This window comes from Plecotus auritus (assembly GCF_963455305.1).
Source record: "Plecotus auritus genome assembly, chromosome: 13".
In the NCBI taxonomy this organism is placed as follows: Eukaryota; Metazoa; Chordata; class Mammalia; order Chiroptera; family Vespertilionidae; genus Plecotus; species Plecotus auritus.
In genome coordinates, this window is record NC_137779.1 from 25,476,833 (window position 1) to 25,495,815 (window position 18,983).

The 18,983-nt window shown below is 54.9% G+C and overlaps 1 protein-coding gene across 5 annotated transcripts in view; it reads right to left on the bottom strand.

Moving 5' to 3' along the window:
* TPST2 (tyrosylprotein sulfotransferase 2) overlaps positions 1–18,983 on the bottom strand; it is a 36,782-nt gene that overhangs the window by 15,051 nt on the left and 2,748 nt on the right. The gene's annotated exons all lie outside the window — the stretch shown is intronic.

The following is an 18,983-nucleotide window of genomic DNA, read 5'->3' on the forward strand; positions in this document are numbered from 1 at the left end:
AAGGAGCTGACCTTCTAGTAAGACGCCTGTGACAGATGTTGGGAAGGAAATGCCCTGGGGGGGGCGTGTCATGCAGGAGGTCACAGAATGAGGTGACATTTACACTGATACCCACTGATTTGGGCTCAAACTCATTTGAACTTCTAACTCAGCATGATTTCTCCAAGCTCAGCGGACAGAGGTTCCCAAGGTGGGGGGAGGAGGGCTGGGGCACACGCACCAGCCAAGGTGGCAGGTCCCTCACTCAGAGTGGCCTGGGAGCGGGGCCCAGTGCCATGTAGTCAGCTCAGCTATCAGTCCTGCCAGCCCTCCCCCAGGGAACCAACTCCCACACATTCCATCGCCATGGTTACCATCCACCCCACAGAGCCCTGCTGACCCCTGCTGACCTCACCATCCCAAGCCCCAACCTGCGGGTGCAGAGTTGGGGAGACCAGGGATCTCTCTGGCAGGGCCGCTGGGAGTGAGACCTCTGACCACTCTGGAGGGAAGCCAGCTAAGGAAAACCTGCCACAGGCCAGAGGAAGAGAAAGAGTAATTCCGAGGTCTGGACGCCCCTGGGCTTAGAAGTGCGAGGAGGGATTCCAGAGGGATGCAGACAGGCGGCAGCTGCCTTCAGAACAAGCTCGCACTTAGCACTGCCGGACTGAGGTACATCGTTGAGTTTTGTGTCCACAGCCACCCCCAATCACCCCATTCCACCCTCCCTCTGTATTAACCCTCCATTTGCTGGGGCTCAGAGAAGTGGGGTGACCTGCTCAAGGCCACACAGCTGGGAAGCAGGGAGCCAGTAGGAAAATCTGAGTCTTTCTCCCCCTCTCTCCACATTGCCCATACTCCTAGATCCAGGACCTCTTTCCTCACTTGCTTTGCATTCTTTACCTAAAATCCTGCTCCCCTGCCCAGAGACGGGGTATCCTGAGCTACTCTGGGCGGCTCTCCGAGCCTCAGTGCTCTCATCTGAGAAATGGGACTAACACCTGGAGGAAAGAAGAGGGAGGAACTCCCGAACGCCCATCAGGCCTGGCACAGAGCCAACAGGCAACACTGTAGCACTGAACGTTCCGATCCCCGCGAGGCGGGGGCGGGAAGGGGGGGCTTGGAGTCTGTGTGTACAGAGAGCCGAGGGCTCTGACCCAGGACAGGGACTCTGGTCTGTACGCAGCCTGAGAGCAGCACGAGGCAGCCATGCAGGAGTGCCCGCGGCTGCGTTCCAGGAAAGACCCCTTACAAAACCAGGCTGCGGGCAGCACTCGAAATGCAAATGCAGGGAGCTTCTGTGAGACCGGCCTGTATTATGGCTCTGAGCCCTAGATCAGAAGGGCAAGAAGGACTCGTGGCCTGCCTTTGGTGGGTGAGAGAAAGATGTACAACTCAGGAAAACAAATCATTGATTAAACATACACATACACACACACACACACACACACACACACACGCACGCACGCGCGCACGCACACAAGCAGGCACACCAAGTCATCTGCCATCGAGGAAAGAGGCTTGTGTGCGCCTGGCACTTTATTTTATGTTCGGCCTCTAACCACCACCTGGGTAGGCACTCTTATCAGTCATGTGACAGAGGGGGAACACGCTCAGAGACGGGAAGTGTGAGCCCGAGGCCACACAGCCGGGAACTGACTGAGCCTGAACTGGAACCCAGGTCTCTCTGGTGCCAGAACCCAAGCTCTTAACCAGCCCCCCAACCCCGCCCCTGCCCACTGCGCAGAAGGGGAAGCTGAGGTCATGCATCTGCTCCGGGCAGTGACCAGCTCCAACTCCGGCCCATCTCCCAGCCTCGCCCCAGCACCTGGCTCAGCCCTGGCTCTGGGCTTCCTGCTTGGGAACACCACATGGGACCCCTCCTGCCTGGTAACAATGCAAACAGGAAGGGCCCAGAGTGACCTTTGGGCCAGGGCTTCCTGCACCTGACACACACACACACACACACACACACACACACACACCACCCGGTCTCCATTCTTCTGCAGAGAAGCTGCCAGAAATGGGGCAAGAGCACTGGGCGAGGAGTCCGCACACCTGGCTTGGAGTCCTGGTTCTGCTGGTTACCAGCAATGATGCCCTGGGGGGAGAGGGGAGAGGAAGGGGTTGACCGCATTTCTCTGTGCCTCACTTTCCCCACCTGTGACATGGGGATGCTCACAGTAGCAGTGAGGGTTCCATCAATGAACTGACATACAGCACTCAGACCAGAGCTTCGTTATAACCGTTATTTCTTCCCTTTAACGTTTCCTCAAACTTACAAGTGCATCAGAATCTCCTGAAATGACTGAAAGACCCAGCCCCAAGTATTCTGATCGAGACGTTATGGAATGGGGCCGAGGGATCTGCATCGCCAAGTATGGTCGCCGCCCCCCCCCAACCCCCCCATGCAATACTGCGTAGGGCCCTAAATTCAGCATTCAAGGGCTACTGGCCAGGCCGAGGGAATAATGCTCGTAGACTATGGGGTAAGAGCCGGACGGGCCAGGTGCAATCTGGCCTCGGCCACTGGCCAGCTGTTGTGATCTTGTGCTGAGGACTTCTCTCTGGCCTCTCTCGCCTCCTCTGCAGAATAGGGGTGCAAACAGCACCCACCTGGCTGGCTCCTGAGGCTGGCACAGGGCATGCGCTCAGTGACATTAGCAACGATTAGGTACTCTTATTTCTTAGGAGACACAGGCTGCCGGTGAGGAGTGTCGCAACAGTCACCGGAGAGGCAGACGATCCATGGAGGGGTGGATGCCCGGATGGAGGACATGCAGGGGGCTGTGGGAGCACCTGCATGGGCAGGCTAGGGTGGCCCAGTGCCACCCCCAATGGACAGCAGACAGATACCACACCAGAACTGCGCCCAGCAACTGCTGACCTCCCCAAACTCCCATGAGAGCGAGCTCCCCTCTGACCAGGCCACAAATAAGAGACGTAGACGGGGAGGTGGCTGCCCACGCGGTGCAGGGTGGCATCAGACACACGTCTCACCAGCTCTTGGACGCTGTGCCACGGGCCCCTTGGGCCACCTGGTGAAACCTATGGGTCCCTTCCCAGAAGGGTTCTAGAGGGTCCCAGACGATTATAAGGACACCAATTAGAGCAAAATCTGGCTAAGAACACGGGTAAAAAATGCTGTGATATAGGAACCCATATGGCCCTTTATTAGAGCAATAAATTAGAGGATGTGGACTGCAATTCGCATGTATCTGTAGCAACTGAAATGTGATATCAAGATACATGTGGTTTCTCCCGGAGATCAGGGCCCCGCTGCAGCGATCTGGCACCTCCACCGCCACCGGGGGGAAGTTTTAATTGAGTCAATAAAGATGTCACTTGCCCCATCCCAATTCCTGGGCCCACAGACCCAAGGAGCTGCACTCAGGAGGGGCCTGGGCGCCCGTTCCCGCCCATCCTGCCTATTTCCTCTCTCCGCCATCAGCACAAGGCAGCAGGGGTTGTACAAGGAGAACTTGACGGCATATTCCGGAGTGTGAGTTAAGTGTTTTGATGTTATTTAAAAGTAGGAGACAACAGAACTATGATGAAAGAAGCCAGACCACCCATGTGACCTTGGATATTAAGTCAGAAGTGAGTGGGAGGGCACCAGGGGCTGCAGTGGGGTGACTTTGGCCCGAGACGCTGCGCACACAACCTCGGGGGCGAAGGCTCAGCATCAGCACCGCAGTCACCAGCGGTGGGCGAGAGAAGGCTCAGGTAGGTGGACAGGACCCGGGTGTGCGGCCAGCCGGCCTGGGTGTGCGCGTGCCTCTGCTCCAGACCCCTAACAGTGTCCTCTCTCTCTCTCTCTGGGCCTCGGTTGCCTCATCCATCAAATGGGACCAGTAATTCTTACCAGCAAGGCTGCTGGGAGGGTTGAGGTGGGGGGCTTCACCGTGAGCAGCAGCAGCAGCTGCGGCTGATGCATTGCAGGGATTTGAGAGATACTGGTATGTGCTAGTTGGAAGTCAGCAATGGGGGCAAGGGGCAGGGGACGGAGGTCGACAAGCAGCAGACGGTGCGTGGCCTTGAATGCCAAGTACGGCGCCTGGGGTTGCCTGGGGCATCGGGAAATTGTGAATGCCGGTCAGGCTGCGCAAGGCTCTTAGTGTCTCAGAACCTTAGGGTCTTCTTTCCTTGGCTAGCACCAATCTCACTTGCCCGCCTCAAAGACACAGGGCATCATGAGAACATGAGGGGTGAGGCACATGGCCAGGTGGCCCCATGGTTAAGGCATGGGAGGAGGGCTCGGGAGGGGCTACAGACACGTCCATGGCTGCCTTCGCCAACAGGGACTGGCCATGAAACCTAGGGCCAGTTAACTTCAACAGCCTCAGTTTTCTCATCTGTAAAATGGGGCTGAACTGCCTACCTCAGAGGGTTGCTGGGATAACTGTTAAGTGCTCCGGGCAGGACCCAGCAGGAGAAGGATTTCAGTAAATGCCAGCTATTAATTTAGGATCACCTCTCATTAGACATTCTAATTAAATATACATGGCACATCATATACAGACCTGGATCCGTCTGTAAAAAAGGATTCGTGAACCTGAGGGATACCTGGGCTGAGATGTTAGGTGATAAATAGGCTATCTGATCCCATTCTGGTAAATATTGATGTTGGAAAAAATACTCCAGAAAGGTACACCCTGAAAGGCGAAGTGGCGCTTCCTGTCTTTCTCCCCCACTCCCTGACCTACAGGGCTATACATCAGCGGTTTGATGCGACATAAAGGAGTGGAGAAATGAAATCAGGCGATTTCTAGTTTGTTACATAATTTCGGGACCTTGCGTGCTGGGACACAGAGCCAGCCCTGGAACAAGCCTGGGAGCCTTGGAGAAAGCCCGGTGCGAGCCCCGAGGAGAGTCCAGCCAAGGGTACACGGCAAGGTCACGGAGCAGCCAGCGTGGCCTGGCTCCCCTCTCTGCAGGCAGCAGGCTGGTTCCTCCTCCCAAGAAGAGGGGGACCGGCCTCCTTTAAAAGTCTGGCTCTGGAGTCAGGATGCCGATCCTGGCTGGGCCATGGCTATGTGGCCTTGGGCAAGACACTTAACCTCTGTGGGCGTCCGTCCCCGCATGTGTAAAACCAGAGTCTGCTTCTGCAGCAGTTGCAGATGGCTTCTGTAAAAATTAAGTTTAAGGTAATGCATGTAGAGAGCGTTATTACTGTGCCCGGCAAGCAGCAGATGCTCTAATTATTACTAGTATGACTATTATTAGTATTTGAAATCTAGCTCTGTTTTGTAGGCCACGGCATGCTAATCCAGGGGGCACAGAAAGGAAATTTAGTCTTGGGTACTAGGGAGCCATGGCACATGCTTGAGCTGAAGCAGTATAGCAGAATGCTCAAGCTGTACAGGGCTGGCAGCCAGTGCCCATCTACAGGGACAGACTGTGCCAAGGTCCTCCATCGTATCTCCACATCCTTGGCAGTCCTCCCACTGCCCTGCAGCTGGACAAAAACACAGCACAACTGCCACAGGCTATCCTCCTGCCCCTTCCGGCCTTGCCTGTTTCCTTGGTGCCAGCTGGGCTGGTGAACTTCAAGCGATCAAGAAGCGGTGGGATTTGAAACAAACCATGATATGGCCTCGGATCACATCATAACAGGTGTGATGACCACGAGGCCAGATGCCTGGGGGGGGCCACATGGCGGCAGAGGAGACGTGCCCCTCCTTCATAGCCGGGAACACTGGTCTCCTCCTACTTTGCTGTGTGACCTTGGGAAAGTGTCTCCCCCTCTCTGAGCTCCAGCTGGCCCAATGCGAAGAGGTTCGTAACTGCTCCCACAGGCTTAGGGGCTGCCACAGGGGTGCAGCACAATGAAACAGCAATGCTGTCCTCTGGCTGTGCCCACTGTATGCCAGGCACTATGCCCAACACTTCAGGTGTGTGTTTTCCTTAAATCCTCAGCTTAGAAGTAAGTGGGTCCTTCTACCATTCCTTTGTTTTTTTGTAAATCCTCACCCAAGGAGATGGATTTTTTTTTTTTTTTAATTTTAGAGAGAGAAGAAGGGGGAGAGAGAAAGGGAATCGAACCCACAACCTTCTGGTATACAAGATGACGCTCCAACCAACTGAGCCACCGGCCAGGGCACCATTCCTATTTTTTAAATTTACTTAATTATTCAAGTCACTGGGACAATCTTTGTATTTTTAAAAAAATAGAGAAGGCTGCCCTAACCGGTTTGGCTCAATGGATAGAGCGTTGGCCTGCGGACTCAAGGGTCCCAGGTTCAATTCCGGTCAAGGGCATGTACCTTGGTTTCGGGCACATCCCCAGTAGGAGGTGTGCAGGAGGCAGCTGATGGGTGTTTCTCTCTCATCGATGTTTCTAACTCTCTATCCCTCTCCCTTCCTCTCTGTAAAAATCAATAAAATATTTTAAAAAATAGAGAAGGCTGGAGGACAATCTCCAATCCCATCCCCGTCCTTCATTTCTAAGAGGTACCCCCTGCCGGTCAGTTTGGGGAGGAGCACCCTCACCTGCCTTCTGAGGTCACAGCCGAATACCACCTGGATGAAATCACGTGGCACTGCTCTCCCCGCCTCCCAAACACCACCCTCCCTCCTCCCCTCCACATGCTAACATATCACACCAGGGGTTCTCAATCGGAGCAGATTTGCCCCTTTGGGGACAATTGGCAATGTCTGGACAGAGTTTTGGGGTCATCTAATAGGTGGAGGCCAGGGATACTGCTCAACATCCTGCAATGCCCAGGTCAGGCCCCACCACAAAGGGTCATTTGGCCCAAAATGCCAGTAATGCCAAGGCTGAGGCCCCAGATCACGCGGATCCTTCTGAAACTGGCACGGTTCCCTCCAACGAGGTCATGGAGATCTTTCCATACCAGTGTATTTGCTCCGACATTCAGTAAACATTGCCTGAGCGCCCCTGTGTGCCAGATCCTGTCCCAGCACGGGGCCACGTCAGTTAACGACACGCACACGGAGCCCCAGCACTCACGGGGGCTCCATCCTCATGGAACACAAGACATCGATTCCCAAGACCCCGATGGATCTTCCCGCGGAGCAGGGACGGCCCCCATGCATTTGGCCAAGGCCTTCCTGATGGCCATTTAGGCTGCTGTCATGTTTGATGCGTGCGCCCCGTCCGTCACAAAGGAACACGTGTAAGGGCACCTGGGACTCGGTAACCACATCAGGAGCTGCAAGCCGGCTGGTCCCACCCCAGGGTACCGAGCAAGACTTTGCGAGAAGCTCAGGCTCAGGGGGGCACCTAAAAGGGGCCAGCTGGCTCGGGGCCACGCGGCCTTTCCATTGCAGCAGGCGCTGTCCAGGCGCTTCCGAAGGCCCGCCCCCCAGTCCCCTTCGGCAGCACCTTCGCACTCTCCGACGCTGTTTACCCAGAGCTGATGCTTCTTCCCATTTTCCAGATGTGGAGATGGAGGCCGAACAAGGCGTCCAGACCACCAGAGTCCACGACCTCTAAGGCCTCCCTCAGCTCTGGCTTCCTGGATCTGGCCACCTCCCGGGGCTGCTCCGGGCCAGCTTCCTGCCCAACCACTCCAGCCGTCAGAAGCCGCACAGAATAGGAGGGTGGCAAGGGTACAGGTTCACCGAGTAGAGGAAGGACAGTCCCCGAGGGAGGGAACAGGCTCTGTGGGCTGGGCATCTGTGCCTTTCATGTCCAGTCATCCAGGACGGAGGACCAGGCGGGGCCACGGGGCAAGCCTACCCTTGTCAAGCACCACCAGAAATGCCAGGGCGCTGGGGTGAGGGTGAGGATGGGGGCCATGCAGCGGAGGGAAAGGGCTCTGAAGCCACGGGCTGGCTGGGGCTCCAGCTTTGCTCTCACCAGCTACCCTCTCAGCCTCAGTCTTCTCCCCCTGAAAAATGGGCTCAGACTACTCTCTGCAGGGAGCTGCTGGGGGACTGATGGGCACGTGTCGACAACCAGGAGCCGCCATCGGAGCCCTGCCTTGGGCGGGCACTGGGCTGCTCTCCTGAGCTCACAGCAACTGCTGTGGTCAGCACTGCTCCCCTCCCACCGGACAGAGGAGGGAACTGAGGCTCAGAGAGGTCCCTGCTCATTCCGCTAACTGTAATGTCACACCTTATTGCAACTGTCCATCTCCCGGTGTCTCAACCTTGGCACTAACGACATTTGGGCCAAACACTGCGGTGGGGGCCTCCTGTGTATTGAGCAGCATCCCTGGCCTCTACCCATTAGATGCTGGTAGTACCCACTCCCCAAGTCATCACAACCAAAAATATCTCCAGACATTGCTAGGTGTCCCCTGGGGGCACAAATCACCACTGGCTGGGAATCAGTGCCTGGCACACAGAAGGTACCCAAATGTGCAGAATAGAAGGAACTTACTCAAGTATACGCTAAGGCTTGCCTCCTTCAGGAAGCCTTCCGTGATGCCCTAGCCCGGTGAGTGCTTCCCTGGGTGCCCACAGGTACAACCCCCTCCGTATGAGTCTTGTTCACTGCTGCACTTCCAATGCTTGGCCCAAAGACTGGTATACAGCAGGTGCTTAGTAGATGTTTACAGAACTGACCTGAGAAACAGGGATGACTTAGGTTGCCCATTAGCTCAGGGCTCTTTCATCCCCAGCAAAGGTGCCAATAGTCATGTGGAGTGATGACTACCAAGAGCGGGCTGTTTATACACCAAACACTGGGCTAAATACTCTGCTGGGTTTAGAGAGGGAAACTGAGGCTCAGACAGATGAAGGGCTTGACCTGTGTTCAAATCAATGAATCCCTGGTTTCTCTTCTTACTGATCAAAAGAAGTTACACCTGGAAGAAGATCTTTACAATACATATATCAAACAAGATATTTGTGTCCAGGATATATAAAGACCTCTGTGAAATCAATAAGAACAGGACAGGCAACTCAATAGGAAAATGGGCAAGTCTGAAGAGATACTTCACACCAAAGGTTATCTAAATAGTCAATAAGCATATGAACGGGTACTCAATCCTATCCATTAGGGAAATAAATGCAAATTAACAGTACAATGTGAGACCACTGTACATCAGAATGGCTTAAAAAAAACAAGATAAGACCAAGTGTTGGCAAGGATGTGATGCAACCAGAACTCTCATGCTCCGCTGGTGGGAAGGTAGCCTGGCACAAACTCTTTAGCAAATGGCATAACAGAGATGAAAGATGAACACACACCTTGTCTAGGACCCAGCAATTCCACCGCTAAGTATACGTCATCGGAGATGCAGCTACCTGTTCACCGACGGGCACATAATGAATGTCTGCAGAGGTCCCCAACTGGAAATGACTCAAATGTCCATGAGCCAGAGAATGGTAAGTAATACAAATAAGTAAGTGTACACTAACCAGCCAGGAGGAAGAACAGGCGAGGACTTCGTGCTATAATATGGATACATCTCACAGATATCATGGTGAGCACAGAAGGCCTATACAAAAGAGACTATATGTGTGTTTTTATGTGTGTTAAAGTAGCTTTTCTATAATAATAAAAGCATAATATGTTAATTAGACCGGACGGCCGAACAGCGAAACGATAGTCCGGACGACCTTCCGGACGAAGCTGGGGCTGCGAGGGCCCATGCTTGCACGAATTTCATGCACCGGGCCTCTAGTATGTACATAAAGGAAAAAGGCCGAATCAATCCCTAGTGGGAAACTTCAGGATGGTGGTTACCCTTGGGGGGAACATGACTAAGGGGGCACAAGGCATCTTGGGGGTGGGTGAGTGCTGGGCATGTGCTTTGAAAATGCATCGAGCTGCTCACTTGGGGTGTCTGCACCTTTCTCCTGTGTGACAGATTTCAATAAAAATAGTCTCAAAGAACCACACTTTGTCAAACACTGAGGAACGATGTTGCTGGCTGGGTGTCCTCTGTCCTCCCACCCGCACGCCTTCCCCATCTGCTTAGAGAGAAACACAGGGACTCCATTCATTCATCCAAGCCACACTTACTGGCAGGAGCTCTCCCGGGGCCAGGCATGGTGCCAGGCGCCAGGAACATAAAGGTGATCTGAGCCACGGCCTCTGATCGTGCCACCCACACCCCAGTTCTTGGCACAGAGACCCCAAAGCCCACATACAGTAAATGTGCAGCCAGGCTGAGGCGGCTTTTGATCGGAGGCCAAGGAGGTGATGTCTGTTTGTCTTCCTCTCTCGCTCCCGACCACCCCTCGGCCAATGACAATTTTCAGGCTTTTTCCCTATGCCGGGCCAGGCCACTCTGGCACAGACAGCAGGAGTTCCGTCCTCTGCCCTCTCCCCCGCTCCCGCCAGGCTTTCCTCTTCTCCTGAAGGCTGGTGACTCCTGGATGGTCACCTCCCGCCCAAACCTCTTTCCTCAAAAACAGACTCAGGTTCAACTGTCTCCCTGTCACCTCTGCTTGGGCACTGAGCTGGTTCCTCCAACTTCGTGCACCCAGAGCTGATCTCCTGGTCCCCCCGCCGCCCCCTGGCACCTGCCCCCGGACATTCCACCTGCAGTTGGTGGCAGCCCGTTCTGCTTAGGCCAAGAGCCTCAAAGGCAGCCGAAAGCCTGAGTCCTCTCTCTTTCAGTCCAACCCGGCAGCAAACCCTGTCAACGGCGCCTTTATTTTTAATTTTAATTTTTTTTGTTAATCCTCACCTGAGGATGTTGAGAGTGGAAGGGAGGAAGGGAGGGAGGGGAGACAGGCAGAGGAGAGAGGGAAAGGGAGGGGGAGAGCGAGAGAAACATCGATGTGAAGGAGACACATAGATTGGTTGCCTCCTGTATGCAACCAGACCAGGGCCAGGGATCAAACCCGCAACCCAGGTACGTGCCCTTGGCCAGCAATGGAACCCTCAACCCTTTGGTGCAAGGCTGACACTCTAAACCAGCCGTGGGCAAACTACCGCCTGCGGGCCGGATCCGGCCCGTTCGGCTGTTCTATCCGGCCCGTGGAGCCGAAAGAGCGGAGGGTTCTCTTGCTCTCCCCTCCGCTCCTTTACTTTGAATTTATATTAGTTCACACAAACACTCCATCCATGCTTTTGTTCCGGCCCTCCGGTCCAGTTTAAGAACCCACTGTGGCCCTCAAGTAAAAAAGTTTGCCCACCCCTGCTCTAAACACTATGACACTCAAGGCACAGGCGACCAAAGAAAAAACAAACTGGATTTCATGAAAATTAAAACATTTTGTGCGTCGAAAGATACTATCCACAGAGTGAAAAGGCAACCCGCAGAACGGGAGGAAATATTTGCAAATCATGTATCTGATAAGGGATGAATATCCAGACTGTGCAGAGATGCCCTAAAACCCAACAGAAGCAGCCCGATTAAAACATGGGCAAAGGACCTGAAGAGACATTTCTCTAAAGATATTTCATGTGTGAAGGGCCAATATGCACATGAAAAGATGCTCAACCTCGAATCATCAGGGAAATGAAAATCAAAACCATAATGAGAAACCAAGTCACACCCATGAGGAAGGCCGCTATCGCCTGGCCGGTGCGGCTCAGCAGTTGAGCAGTGACCCAGGAACCAAGAGGTTCCTGGTTCAGTTCCCGGTCAGGGCACAGGCCTGGGTTTCAGGCTCGATCCCCAGTAGGGGGTGTGTCGGATGCAGCTGACAGATGATTCTCTCACCATTGATGTTTCTATCTCTCTCTTCCTTCCTCTCTGAAATCAATAAAAAAAATTTTTTTTTCTTTTTTTTTAAAAAAGGGAAGGCTATGAGCATAAAACAGAAAACGAGAGCTGGAGGGGATGTGGAGAAACTAGAACCCTTGTGCACCGCTGGTGGGAGCGTGAACTGGTACAGCCTGGAGGCTTCTACCCCACAGCCAGCGGGTACGGACACGTCACAGGCCCTTTCGACCTCTGCACCCTCACCACTCAGGTGGTCTTCCCCAGGCCCCACGTGATTTTAAAAATAAACCAATGTTTTGACAAATTGATTTCCAAAGGCTTAGGATGCGGGCTGGGGCCAGCCAACCCCTCTCGCTCCTGTCCCGGGGCTATGAACTGGAGTTTCCCACGCGGGAGCGACTGGAGAACATACTCGCACAGAGGTCGGAGGTTGTGGCGGTGCTTTTCGCTGAGAGAGTTCGCGGCTGACTTCCCCCTTCCCCTGCCCTCAGTTGTAGCTGATGGGTTTTTAAAGCTGCGTCAGCGTCCCCTTGGTTGTGGAGGTTCTGAAATGGCTGGTGGCCAGAAGGTGGGAAAGCCTGAACAAGAACAAAGCAAGCAAGCAGCAAGCACTTGCCGGATGTAACGTCCCCATGTGATGTTTCCAGATAAGCTGGTGGGAACCTTCTGTTGTCCTTCAGCCAAGAAGCAACAGCTTACATCCTGGTGGGCTTTGGGGCAGGAGTGGTGGGTCGGGGTGGAATTCGCGTGGGTTTTTAAAAGATTATTTTTAAAAAATACTTTTTATTGCTATTTTGAGAGACAGAGGAAGGGATGGGGGGTGCGGGGGGAGAGATCCATGAGAGAGAAACATGGATTGGCTGCCTCCTGCACACCCCACTGGGGATCAAACCTGCAACCTGGCATGGACCTGACCAGGAATCGAACCGGCGACCTCTCGGTACATGGGATGATGCTCAAGCAGCTGAGCCACAGCGGGCAGGGCCGGGTGGGGGTTTTAAGAGCACAATTTGCAGGCCCGGTTCTGAGGCAGCACATGGCAGGGAACCCAGTTTCCCAGGGCAGACCTGCCCCTCGGCCTCCCACTTGGAAAAATACAGCCTAGGCCTGGGAGACCCTCTTCCCTCTCCCCTGCTCCTGGGATGGGACAGAAGAGGAAGAATTTCCAGGGCTTTGAGAGCTGCTCAGAACAAAAGCAATGAAAACAAAAGCAAACAATAACAACAACAAAACCAAAACTCTTAGCCAACAAAACCAACGAGGAAGAAGGGATGTTTCCTATGGTTCACTGTCGTCTGGGTCTGATTCGGAGCGTGAATGGCCTTTTCCTACAGAAAGATGGCTGGGGACTCCGAGGAAGCCTGGGCCTTGCTGGAGAGTATTTCCATCTGCAGACTTGCCTGGACGTTGCCAGGAGCAAGGTCAGGGAGCAAAATGCTGTGTGAGTCCCTCCCTGGAGAGTGAGATGGTTTATACCGAGGCGGCCCACAGCAGAGGAGAACAAGATAACCCTGACTGGATTACATTGTTCACCCATTCCACAGATGTGGAAACTGAGGCTCAGGGAGTTCAAGGAACGCTCCCCCCCCCCCGACACACACACACACACACACACACACACACACACACTCACACTAGGACATCAGTAATCACTGGCCATGATTATCCTGACGTGGACGTCAAATGCCTTCCTGTCCCTGTACTGTTACTGACATCCTTCGTTCTTCCTAAACACCGCCCTTCCCCTTTCGCCCGCTCACTCCAGTAATTACGGTCATATTAATAAGAGCAGGAACATTGGTAGCTACCACCTGCTGAGGGCCTCTAATTTGCAAGACTGTGCATGGAGCGCGTCATGTGGCCCAGCTCCTCCTAGTAGGTCCTCCGGAACAATGACACTATCGTTTATGTGCCTTCGTGATGGTTAATGGTATGGGGTGACTGGACTGGGCTAAGGGATGCCCAGAGAGCTGGGCAAACAGGATTCCTGGGAGTGCCTGTGCGGGTGTTCCTGGAAGGGACTGAGGAAAGATCACCCTCGGCAGGGTGGGCGGGCACCATCGAATTGGTGGAGCCCCTGAACAGCCAAAGGGTGGGGGAAGGGCCACTTTGCTCTCTGCTTGAGCTGGGACCTCCGTCTTCTCCTGCCCTTGGACACGGGTGCTCCTGGTACGCAGGCCTTTGCACTTGGACTGGATCACACCACCAGCGCGGGCTGAGGGTCCCAAGGCTGGGGCGGCCACAGGCCTGCTGAGAGCAAGCACAGGGGAAACCGCGGGGCTACACTGAGACCCCCAGGCCCTCAGGGGAGGGAGAGGTTGTCTCCCAGCAGGTGGGTGAGGGCAAGCCAGCCTCAAACCCAAATCTCCCCTCCTAAGAGGGGGTTTTCACATGACACCCACAGGGGGCTGTCAGAGCACACACCAGCTACACAGTCTCCCTGCACTGCTTGCAGGGGATGGGGGACCCACACCCGTTCTGTACTTCAAAGCTACGTGCTTGATCCGAGCAAGTCACCCCACTCTCTAGGCCTCTTTCCCCATCTGTGAAAAGAGGCTGGACTAAATTTGTAATCTGCTATTCTCCCTAAAACTCTTAGCCAACATATACGCACTGCTGGCCTGCGGTTTGCTCCTGAGGGTCTATGAAAGGAGCTTGGGGCCAGAGGGGTGGGGGGTGGGGCGCTAAGGAAGTGACCTGTGGGCGGAGCCTACAACATGCAGGTGCCCCAGAGGCAGGGTAATCAACTCCCCACCCTAAGTGATGAGCCCTGCTGAGCGCCCCAAACCAAATCAAACCCAGTGTAGTATCCAGCCCTCTAGCTACCAGCCCGGGCTTCCTCTTCCTCCCCGACAGCCCCGGGGCCGGTGGGGCGGGGCGGGGGCGTGGCGAGGGGCCAGTGGGCGGTTGGGGTGCGATGCAGAAGCTCCAGATCTCCTTGGAGCCTCCACAGGACAGGGAAGTGGCTGCACCACCTCTCCCACGCCAGCAGGCTCTGCGAGAGCTCCGGGGGCTCCGAGGCAGGATGTCACTCACAGCCAAAGGAAGTGGGACACGCTTTTCTTAAGAGATAGGCAGAGAGCTGTGCTTGCGGGCCTGTGCAAGGGGGAGGGGGGGAAGTAGTGCAGGAGGTGGGCAAGGAAGAGGATGCCCAGACATGGAGAGGGCCTGCCAGCCATGGACAGAGATGGGGGAGACAGAAACAGAGAGGCCGGGATAGGGGGCGAGGCACAAACAGGGCGACAAGGATGGGAAGGAGACAGAGAAAGACAAAAACAGAGACCAAGACGGACCCAGGGAGCAGGACCTCAGCTCCAAGCAGCACCCACGCCTCACCCACTGCAGCTGACAGTCATCCCCAGCCCCTCAGTCAAGGCTCCGGAAGCTTCAGGGGAGGAGCGGAACAGTAAGTGCAAGGTCACTGCTGGATTGGCCCCCTTCAAGCCTCCCACGTCCTGTCACTGGGCTCCCCAAAGTCCCACCTGCTGACGTTGGCCACATCCAGAACCCTCGTAACTCTCACTTAATATCTGTGTTAAATGGATTCAATATTTTCAAAGAAGAGGTGCTGTCCCCAACTTCCCAGCTCAGCACCTCAGGTCAGAGATGTGGGTCACTCTTCTGCTCATCGGATGCCACCACCAGAAGGGACACCCCAGGACAATGGAGACCTGGTGGCCTCTAATATCCCGTAACCCACGGGTTCCTATTCAACAAGTAGGTACTGAGGGCCTGGTATGAACCAGGCCCGGTGCCAGGCGCTGGGGACACACGTGATTGCAGATGCCAGTGGAGGTGGCACTCAGTGGGTGTCTGTGCGGTGATGGGTCGATGGGTGACTCCGGGGGTAGCCTCTGGGGCTGGGTGGACCTGGGTTTAAATCCTGTAACTGTCCCACCAGGCCCGTGTGACCTCGAGAAAGTGTCTTTGAGCTTCAGTTTCGGGGAAAGGGGGTGGCCTCCCTGGTACCCAGTCAGGTGAGGCCGGCTCCCGGCAGTTGTGGGGATGTGCTGGGATGCAGGTGCACTCGCCAGTACTCACAGGGAGGGACTGAGGCTGCTCTGGTATCTGAGGCCATCTCACTATCTCACTGCGGGTTAGTTGGGGCCTGAAGCCATTAAGGAGGGACCCAGGGGCCAGAGACAGGGACTGCTCATCGGGAAGTGTGGAATGGGGACAGCTTCCTGTGTGTTAAAAGCCTGGAGGGTTTGAGTGGCAGGAAAGGCAGCAGGAGGCCTGAGAGCCCTGATGTCCTAGAAATGGAGCTGGCTGCAAAAACGCTGTTTGAAAAGCAATGGAAGTACTTGTCCAAGTGACACCGGGCTGGTCCTTGGCGTCTTCAGAGCACTGAAGACTGCGCTGGGCCAGAGGGCCCTGAGGGTCAGGCAGGGCACCCATGGGACGAGGGGGCGAGGTGGGGGACTGTGAGGACCAGGAGAGCCCAGGCCATCTAAGTGGCAGCCTCAGGCCACTCCAGTTTGGCCCAAGCTCCTGAGTTTCCAAGAGAAGTGAGAAATTGGAATTATTCTCTACAAATATTTTTCTGTTGGCTCAATTGAAAATAAAACGCCCTGGGTGCCAAATAAAAGCCACCCTGTGGGTTGAAGCCATCGACTGGCAGCTTCTGTTACAGCCCAACACACCCATTTCACAGTGGGGACACTGAGTCTCAAAGAGGGGAAGCAGCTTGCCCAATGCAACACAGTGATGTGGAAGGGGTTGGGACTTAGGTGCCTACAAGCTCTTGCCCACGCCCAACTGCTCCTGAGTGTGGGAAGCGCGAGGGAGTCGGGGGAAGCGGAGGATAGGAATATACACTCACAAGCCAAGAGTCTGCTTGTTCTGTCCGCCCAGGAAAGGGTGAGGACAAAGGGACCAGCATGAGCATTTATTATTAATATACAATAATTTTGTAACATAACATGTGGTAATAATTATGTAATAACTAGAGGCCCAGCACACAAAATCGTGCGCAGGTAGGGTCCCCTAGGCCCAGCCTGCGATCAGGGCCATCTTCTGCCCGCTCGCCAGTCCCGAGACCTGCCCCGCTGCCACCCACCCTGGTTCCCCGTGGGTCCCTGTCTGCCATCCAGCGATCAGAGCCTGTGGGCTAGGGGGAGGGACCGAGAGGTGGTCAACGCACCTCACAGTGACTGGTAGATCAGTCGTTCTGGTCGTTACGACATTATGGTCACTGGCCTTTTATTATATAGGAATAGGATAACTGACATTTCCAGAGTGTTCTCTATGAGCTGGGCATTAGGAAAGGGTATTGACAGGGGGTAAGATGGTAATTAAGAACGCAGACTCTGGATTTAAGTCCTATCTCCCCCACTTCCTAGTTGGGTGACTTGGTGCAAATGACTTCACCTCTCTGTGCCTCAGCTTGTTCATCTCACAGGGCTCCTGGGAGAACTGAATGAGTTAAAATACATAAAAGGCATTTTTAATTATTGCCTTTGACAGCTGGCTCACAAGGGACGGGCACACTCAGGAGTCCAAGCAGCCTGTCTGAACGGGGGCCCTACATTTTGCCTGGTGGCAGGGTGGGTGCTTACCTGCATCCCCTCCTGTCCAACAAGCCAGGAGCTGGTCCCATTGGCGCCTGTGCTGCAGATAAGAAAACTGACGCGTAGGCGTAGGGAAGGCGGCCAGTGGCCCCAGGCACACCGACCCTAAGCAGAGCAGCAGGATCCTAACACAGACCCACGCCTTGGAGCACGCTACCACCGAGCCTGCCTGCTGGCCACCGAGTCTGGGGCAAAAGCCTGGCTGATTCAAGAACTCACTTGGCAGGGCTGGACCCCTCCCTTGCTGCCTGCCATCTGAGCACACAGGATAACGTGAAGCTCCTCCCCAGGCGACAGCCCCAGACACTCCCCCGGGCACTTCCTACCCTCTACGCTCCTGCCCTGCAATTTGTGGGGCTTGGCCCAGTTCTAGGCCACAGCCCGGGGTGGAGGATACCCGAGAAGGGGCATGTCAGGAGGCGGGCATTCCAGAACCTTCTCTGGAATAGCCTCAGACAGGGCGGATGTGTTCACAGAGGGCCAGGGGCCTTGCAAGCGGTAGGAAGAGGTGGAGAGCGGGAGACGGGGAGCTGGGGCAACCCAGACAAGCTTCCACGAAGCCACATGGCCAATCCCAGCCACCAGGCCACACTCGGGCTTTCAGCTCACCAATACCAACCACATGTGACCTGCCACTCTTCCTACAAATCGATCCATAAAGTCACACAGACAGCGCCCTATGACAGCCTTTCTGACCACGAGGTGCTACTGCATCCGTCCTGGCTGAGTCCACGCCCATTCCCCGGCGGGGCACACTGAGGTCCAGAGAGGGGCAGCCCCCTGCCTCGCCTCCCAATCCTGTTCCCATTTCCCAGGCTGCCTTCTTCGTGCGCAGGAATTCAGGATCTAAAAGGCACAAGGACGGGAAAGTACGCACAAATGAATAAAAGCAGAAGAGGCTGCATAGAGCTGCCAGAAGGCCTGGTCTCAGGTGTCTCACTAAGGCCACTCACGTGGCCACCAGGGGAGTTCACCTGCACAGTGAGCATGAGGGGCCAGGGTGGGGCACGGGCAGGACCAGGTTCCCTTTCGAGGCCAAGGGACAGGCCTCTAGGAAACTCAAGCGTCTCCCTGGCCTCTACGGACCCTCAGCTGTCAAGGGGACCCCACCCCCGCGGGCCTGGAGTATGAGGGTCCAAGCAGTTTACACCTTTCCTTCATCCCGCCCACAGGTTCCTAGCAAGCTCTCCCAGGTCCCATGCAGGGCGGGTGCGGCGAGCCCCTGGCTCCTCGCTGCCTCCTCTTGTCCCCTTGTCCCGTGCAGGGCCTGGTCGAATACCCTCAGCACGTATGTTACAGGAGGAGCAAAGCGCGCACACACCTTGGGCTAAGGCTTGACCTGCTTCCCTAATTGATGGTCCCAGAGATGTTGCTGGTGACCTGCAGGCCACTCCTTAGTCTGCTAATGAGACGCTTCATTTCACGCATGTTAGGAAATAACTTATACCTAGCACATCAAAGCTAGTTATTTCAAAGATCAGAACTGCTTAAGAGAAGACTTCAATTTCTACACGATCATCGGAACCCTCGTCTGCTGCTGGTGGGAATGGAAGAGGGCGCAGCTGCTCTGGAAAACAGTCTGGCGGTTCCTCCGAAGGTCAAACAAAGAATGACCACGTGACCCAGCAATTCCACTCCCACGGATATACCCTGGAGAATTGAAAACATACGTCCTTACAGAGGCTTATACATGAACGTTCATAGCAGCATTATTCGTAATAGCCAGAAAGTGGAATTAACCCAGCTGTCCATCAACTGATACATGATACGTAAAATGTGGTAGAGCCATACGGTGGAATACCTATCATCCAGCTATAAAAAGTAATGAAAGGCTAGACCT